Below are 7889 nucleotides of genomic sequence, written 5' to 3'. Positions count from 1 at the left end.
GGTGTACCAGGAGGAGGAGGAGCTCTGCCAAGGGCATTTCTTACAGTGTTTCACCTGGACTCTGCGGGTGCCGGCACCGAGCCCTGACCCAGGCTGAATTTCTGACGGCTGGTTGATGAAACGCTGCCCTCTGTGAGAGGGCTTGTCGAAGGGAGCAGCTCAGAGCAGAGGCTGAGGGAGCAGAGGGGCCAGAAGGGTTTGCAGAGAGAAGGGTCCTGGCCAATCTCTGGGGACCAAGGCTTTGCTTTGCTCGGTGGATCTGGGTGCAGCAGGGAGTCCGGACACGCTGCCAATCTCCTGGGCTCGTCTCCCACCAACACGTGGGACTGTGCCTGAGACACGTTTAAATACATCTTATTAAAATTTACACTGTATTTTTATATCCTTCCAATAAATGTCTCTATAGAAACTGCAGCTACACCCTCATATGTCATTACTGCTGTGGACCCCCAGCAGCAGCTAAGCACACTCGACCTCCTCCCCCTGGGGACGGAGGTGGCTGCAGTGGGGCTGAGGGGCTTTGGCAGGGCAGGGGATGGAGAAGCTGCGTGCTGCAGGAGCTGCTGGTGAGCCTGGGCAGGGCTCAGGACTGCCAGAACTTGGGGTCAGCTCACGGCAGTGGAGCTGGGTTTTCACCGAGTGCTTTGTGGAAATGACCTCCAGCCAGAAAGTCTCGGATCAGCAAATGGGTGGGCAGTAAGAGAGCGAAGGGGAAATATCTGCTAAATCTGCCCTGCTGCTCGCGAGGCACCATCACACACCCAGCCAGCGGCCAGATCCCCTCGACGGGCTGTCGTCACTTGGGCAGGGGTCCTGAGCCTGCGAGCAGCTGCCCCCAGGGTCACCGCTCGCTTTGGCTGCTTTGCAATAGAGGTTGGAGCATTCCTCGCGCCCCCGGAGCAGCAGCCTCCTGTCAGCAGCTTGTTACGGCCCGCGCTGTGAGTTTGTGCTAGCCGAGGGGAAGCTGAAGAGCTGCCAGCTGCAAAGCCTTCAGAGGGCAGGGCAGGAGCAGCGTGTGAAAACCAGAGCGTTAACGGGGGACATGCTCCTCTGGCACAGCCTCTTGCAGGAAAGCATTTAAGGCTCGCAACCCACCGAGAGTTACGGCAGCAGCACAGAACTATTTTCCGTGAAAAGTGGAAGTCCTGGGACATTTGCAGAGTTTCTGGAAAGGGAAGGGATGGGAGCTGCTGCTAATCTTTCTGGAAAGCAAAGATGCTGCCAGTTCTCTATAGAACTTCCTTCTAGAGCTGCTCTGCACTTGAAAATTAACCTCATACCTGCTAATGGCTTTAGCTTTTTGCTGTAATGGCCAATAAATATGTCACAAATCAAATCAGTGCAGGTCCACCAGCACCCCAGCACTGCCAGGGGCTTGGCTGGGGTGGCTTTCCCTGAGTGTCCTGGGTATTTCCAGATGTCCCAGGAGGGCAATGGTGTATGGCCAAGGTCAGGAGCCAGGCAGACCTTGCAGGAGCAGTGGTGCCGACCCTGGGAGCACCCAAGTTGTCCTCCGAAACCCAACAGATCTGGTTTGTTGTGGGCAAGCAAAGTGCAGGCCCCTAAACTTGCAAGTGCTCTTCTCATGCAATGGGAAGTGTCTCAGTGGCGTGACATGGGAAATGATATGGTGCTCTACGGCAGCCCTGAGAAGAATTTGAATATATATCACATATAATTCTTACGTGCAACATCCCCATGCCTGATCCAACAAACCCTTCCTGCTCTTCATATCAGCAATTCCATGAGTCAGCTCTTTGGAAGGATTCATTTCCTCTGGTGTAAAGACAAATGAGAGGATTTTCCTCCTGAAAAAAAAAAAATAGGCACATGTTATGCCTGCACTCAGCTCATTTGCTAGAGCTAAAAACCTCGTAGAAGATATGAATCCAAATTTCTTTACATAATCTGGTGGCTGTGTTGCAATCGCCGCCTGTGCAGGTTGCACACCCAGCCCCAAACCATGCCTGGCGCTCGGGGCGCTCGCTCAGAGGGATCCTTGTTCCCACCCACTTGCACAACCACTCCACTTTTACTCCCCGCCCCTGGGAAATGGGGTATGCCAAATCCCCAAGCATTTCGGTCACCTGCTCCTGCACTCAGCTCCAGAAAATGCAAACTCGGTGAAAGGGAAGGGTTTCGTTTACTGCCCTGGGGATCTCTGTGGCTGTGGGGAGCTCAGGGCTCTGCAAGCAGTGACCCTCTCCATATCACAGCATTTTATATCATACTTTGCTGTTCCCCTCCGTATCACCGTCCCTACATGCAGACCTCACTCCTTTAACCAGGAAATCTCTTTTCTATCACAGCCAGGAGACAGGGTCCGTTTGGAGGCCTTTGAATGATGCAAACAGTAACAAAACCCCAGCGAACTGCCCCAAGTCCTGTCCCAGAGCATCCCCGGGGGATGGCGAGGGGAAGCCGGGTGCACGGGGAGCCAGGGAAGCAGAGGGAAGGACCGAGGCATGACATCTCTCTGGGGCAATCGCACTGCTGAGGCTGGACTGGGCTTTTCCTTTCCTTGGAGCATCTCCAGCCGTGGCTGTTCCTTCCAAAAGCACTTGCACAGTTGGTTTTTTTTTAAGTAACTGCCCCCAACCTGCCTGGTAGCACGGGGCTGGCGGGTTGCTCTGGGTGCTCTTTGGTGCTTCCCGTGGCAGGGGAAGGCCAAGCAGCTGGGGCTGGCTCCATCCTCTCCTGCGCAAGGAGGAGAAGGGCAGAGACCCACAGAGCCCCCCGCGGGGAGCTGGTCGGGGCTGGGGCTTCGTGTGGGCCCCCAGGGAAGGGGGACGGGGCCGGTGTCATCGCCAGCACCACGTCGAGATTTCCGGGAGCTGGGCCGCGGCCAGCGCTTGGAGAAAAGGGGTCTGTCCCCAGCACAAAGCTGGGCTCAACTGGCAGCGGGGAACGAACAAAAGTGCTCGAAAAGTTCATGAGCACTTAGCATTTTCATCGGGGAAAAAAAAAAAAAAAAGGACAAGAGTGCGATTTCCTAGAAGTGAGCAGGCTTCTAGAACATTCCCTTCAGAGGTCACCCCCGCCTCGCTCCCTCCCCTGCCCTGAGCTGAGGGGCTTGGGGACAAACCTCAAACCTCGCCCTGCCGCTGCCACCGCAGCACCCCCGAGTGACATCGAGGAGCAGCCCACGTCTTCGGGTTAGGTGAGAAATGTGGTGCTGGCCGGTGATTTTCAAATTTCAAGGAACTTCAGGAAAAACAGCAATGAAAGCTTCAAAATATCAATGAGCCAAACTTCTACGGAGGAGGGTAAGGCTGAGAGATGCTACGCAAAGGGCTGGTGTCCTGCAGGACATCTCCAGACCTCATGGCTCGCCTGAGCATCGAACATCCTGTTTTCAGAGCATCCCTGGTAAAAGTAAAATGAAGTATAAAGAAAACAGAATATGGATAAAATAAAACTAAATATAGATGAAATAAAGCAAAGTAAGATTGAAATGAAATGAAATGAAATGAAATGAAATGAAATGAAATGAAATGAAATGAATAAAATAAAATAAAATAAAATAAAATAAAATAAAATAAAATAAAAAGCCCCTGAAGCCCCCAGGAGGCTTTGTCCCAGTGAGCACAGCCCCCTCCTGTGCAGCACAGCTGCCCGCAGCTGGCCGCCCCGCGCAGGGCCAGATGTTCCTGCAGCAGGGGGAATGAGGCAAGGCAGATGCTGGCAGCCCCCGCAGCGTGGAGGCCAAGCCGCTTTTTCCATTCACCGGAGACAAAAGAGGAAATGGGGCTTGGATTGCTGCCCCCTGAACGGGCTGCAGCGGGTCCTCGGCTCAGCCGGCCTGGAGTGCGCTCCCCAGCGAGTGCCAGGATGTCCAAACCAGCACCGCTGAGAGTATTTCATTTTTAAGGCATGAATTAGCGTGCACGTGAAAGCCGAGAAGACCATTCCTTCCCTTGCCTTGGTGCTCCTTAACTCCCCGCAGCATCTCTGCACCCTTCCGAGGCTTCAGGCTGAAGCTGCCCTGCAGCCCTTCAGCACCAGATGGATAAAATATCAGGCAGAAGGCTATGTGTGGCTGTGACAGCAGCCAAGCCCAACAAAATATTTACTTCAAAGCAGGCAGAGGGATAGCTTGTCCAGCTGGAAAACGCAGGAAACGTTTTTTTAAAAAAGAGCGGAGAGGGAGAGGATTGTGTAAGGCATGATGTTTTAATTAAATCATGCTTTAATGATAACAGGAGTTCACGAACTTGTGTTCCAGGCAGAATGGAAGTGTCTGTCTGTCCGTGTGCCTCTCCGTGTCCTGACACAGAAATCGGGCAGTGGTTTGTGGATGGGCGAGGAGGGAATGGGGCTGGGCAGGAGCTGAGCACCTGCGTGTCTGTGGTCACGGGGACTGGATATGTCCCTCCCGCAGGCCCTTCTGCTTTTCCAAATTAATTTTGGCTATTTGAAACTATCCAAAGTCATCTAGACCTGCAAGCAATGTGTCCCTGGGCAAGCCTGGGGTCGGATGAGGACGGTCAGATGGATTTCAGTGGGAGCTGGAGGCACAGACACCAAAGGCAAAGCCTTCCCATGGGCTTGGGGCGCGCAGGAGCAGGTCCTTCCTCTCGGTTCTTCACCCAAGAAGGGAGGATGGTGCCATAAGGATAGAGTTAATAGGGTCTTTTTGTTTCTTCAGCTATTTAAGTAAGTCCTGTGTCCACAGATGGGCTGAGAGGCAAGGTCTGCACTGGGCTGTTGGAAATTGCCCCTATGTTACCAGTCCCAACATCCATTTATTTAAATGGTTATTTATTTAAATCTACTTTTTAACCTCAAAGCAAGGGCTGTGGGACATGAGGAGGACTCGAGGCAGAGCTCTGCTGGGTTTGACCTCACCTGAGGCGGCTGAGGACATCCACTTGCTGGCGCTGGCTGCTGGCAGGGACCACAGCTCCTTCCACCCACGTGCCTCGCTTTTCTTTGGCCTCATTGTGAGAAATTCATTTCATGTTCTAAATGCAAATCCTCCAAAGGGCTTTCAGGATGCTAAGTAGGAATTTAGAAAGAAGAACACAAAGAAGCAAGAATTTTTTTTTATTTTTTTTTATGCTTTAATCTGAAAAATAACTGGCCTTGAAACCACCGCATTCTTCTCCTCTCAGGGTAGGACAGAAGACTCTTGGCAGCATTTTGCAGCACAGCCATGCTACCCCTAGCTGAGGAACCCATCTTATCCCTCTGCATCTCACACCAGGATTTGTATTTGCTGGTCATAAGAGACCGAAAAGCAAGAAATGGGCTCCCACGAGCGAATGGTTGCACCCAGCAGGGCGGCCTGCAGCTTCCTCCCGAAGGAAGAAGCTCCTCAAATTCCTCCCTAAATTGAACCTAAAAGTAAATTAATTGTAGGTGTGGAGCCGGGAGCTGGACTCAATGATCCTTGTGCCCCCCCCCCCCCCATCCTGGGATGTTCCCTGATTTTATGACTCTGTGATCCTCTGAGTCCACGATCTGACATCTGGCACTCACAGCACAGCCACACGCTGTGCTGGGGTGTTCCTGGAAGATTTTGGAAGATGAGCTGGAGCGCTTACAGGGCACACAGCTGGGGACCCCGAGTGGGAAGGACAGGGGCAACAGCTCCATGTCACCCCCTTGTGCCATCCATGAGGGTGTCCTGCTCTGACCCCTCCAGTCTGAGGCTGGAGGGCAGGACATGAAGTTACCTGCAGCCCCAAGGGTGCTGAGAAAGCTAGACATTTAGCTGGCATTAAAAAGGTGCCTGGCCAAAATAATTCAAGGCAAAGGCACCCAGGGGAGCTGCTAAAGCTCCTCTGGCCAGGGCACCCCTGAGCCTAGGTGCCGGGGAGCAGCCGGTGCCTGCCCTGTCCTTGTGCTCCTGCCCTCAGAGGACCCAACGAGGGGACAGAGGGAGGTTCCTGGTCTCTTGGGACCCCTTTAAGCTGCTGTTGACCGAGTGTTTCATTAATTTTTAACGTGAAAACACAAGAAGGGAAAATCAGGAAAGAATGAATTTCTGGGAAGAAATCGCCCTTTTTTGGTTACAAACTGGGCTTGGGCTAAGTGGCACAGTGGCACAGTGTACGGTGTGCCAACGATATCAATGCCTTTCAAAATCATTCATCCGAGTAAAACATGGTCAATAATTTACTAGAAATGCAATGTTTGCAGCAGAAGCTCAGCAGCCAGTGTTTGGCTGAAAACAAATCTTTCTTCTGGTCTCCAAATGACTGATCTCCTGATCGCACCTCCACTGTTCTGCCTTTCCTAGAAAGGGAGCAGTGCCAATGGTTAGACAAAAACAGCGCCTTGCCATTTCCGGCTGCATCTCCTCAGCTGCAGGTGCCTAAAAAGTGCTCCCATAAGTGAAGATGAGCACAGCATAGGGGAAAGATGTTTGGTCCGGCCTGGGAGTGAGCAGACGCAGAGGTGGGAGGCTCCGAGGCCAGGCGCTGTCCTCGCTCAGCCCCGACACCCCTGGTCCTGCACCGTGTGGTTTATTAACGGGGGCTGGTAAAAGCCAAAGGGGCACAATGCCAGGTGGGCTGTGGGAGCAGGGAACGAGGGCAGCAGATGAGAGGAGCAGGAGCAAGGGTCAGCAGAGGCTCTGCTCACAGGGGAAAGGCTCCTGGGACCCACGGCAGTGGATGTCCGGACAGCTGCGTGCTTGCAGCGGGGCGAAATGCGCTCAGTTTTTCACTGCTCTCAAAATAAAATAGGTTTTGTTCTTTTTTTTTTTTTTTTCTTTTTTTCCATGTAGAAGAATTTTGCACAATGGGGTTCCGAGAAACGAGATGCGGGCCTTTTCTTCCCTTTCCTGGAACTGCCCCCGTGAATCACTTGGCTGCGACCCGGGGGTGCAGCGGCCCCGGGCTGCTCCCAGCATCTCCATTCGCGCTGTGCCACCTCCTGGGGACACGGCGGCGGTGCAGGGCTGCGGAGCCGTCCCGAGCCCCTTCGGAGCCATCCCCGCCGCCCCGGCCCTGCTCCCAACCCGCCCCGTGTCCCCTGGAGCCCCGGGCCCCCGTGGCCGAGCCCCCGGCCGCAGGGTGCAGCGGCCGCCCCCGTCCCGCAGCCACGGGCAGGGGCGAGGTGCTCAAGCGGCAGCAGGGGGATGGAGCCCGGGGAGCGGTGCTGGGTTAAATGTGCGCCGTGCACACTGCAAAAGAGATGATTTGGGGTAAGGTCTGGGACTTGGGGCAGGAAAAAGGGCTGTTCTGCCATCTTCTGGCAAGAAATGTGAGGGTCCCTCCGTGTGCGTGCGGCACCGCTACACGTGGAGTTCTGGCGACTGCTCGCTCGCACAGGTGTGGCAGGTGGGTGCTTGGGACCCATCTGCTTGGGCACGCAGTGTGAGTGGATCCCCTAGGGACGGCTCTCCCTGTCCCCACCGTCAGGATGTGCTCCAGTGGCCTGCTGCAGTGTGCTGCCCCAGGGAACCACCCCAGCCTGCTCGCTTTGGGATCGCTTTGTCACCCAGACCCTAACGGAGTGTGACACCCGCCACAGATCAGCTGTGTTAGGGAGGCAGCACTAATGAGAAATGAGGGCAATGAAGGACTGATTCATGCACAGTCTGCAAGAGATTTAGGAGTGGCACACAACCACCTCCTACCCTAATTTCTCAGCCAGGAGCATCTCCCAGGACGCCGGCGATACCCTCGCCTTGTGGCTGCGAGCATCAGCATGGGGGGAGCGCTCAGCTCCACAGGCTGCAGGGGCAGGAGGAGAGGTGAAAAGGATTGCAAGGACTGGGCTGCGTCTGAGGACAACCCGTCGGTAACGCTGCATCACTCAGCTGAAGTGCTGAAGGTGGCACCGCTGCCTCTCCTAGGAGCGAGCAGTCCGGGCCGCGCTGCTCTGCTCTGCGCTGCGCTGCTCTGCTCCCCACCAGTGCCTTCTGGTGGATGCGAGGC

This window comes from Cygnus atratus, chromosome 18, assembly GCF_013377495.2.
Source record: "Cygnus atratus isolate AKBS03 ecotype Queensland, Australia chromosome 18, CAtr_DNAZoo_HiC_assembly, whole genome shotgun sequence".
NCBI lineage: Eukaryota > Metazoa > Chordata > Aves > Anseriformes > Anatidae > Cygnus > Cygnus atratus.
This window is presented reverse-complemented; position numbering follows the sequence as displayed.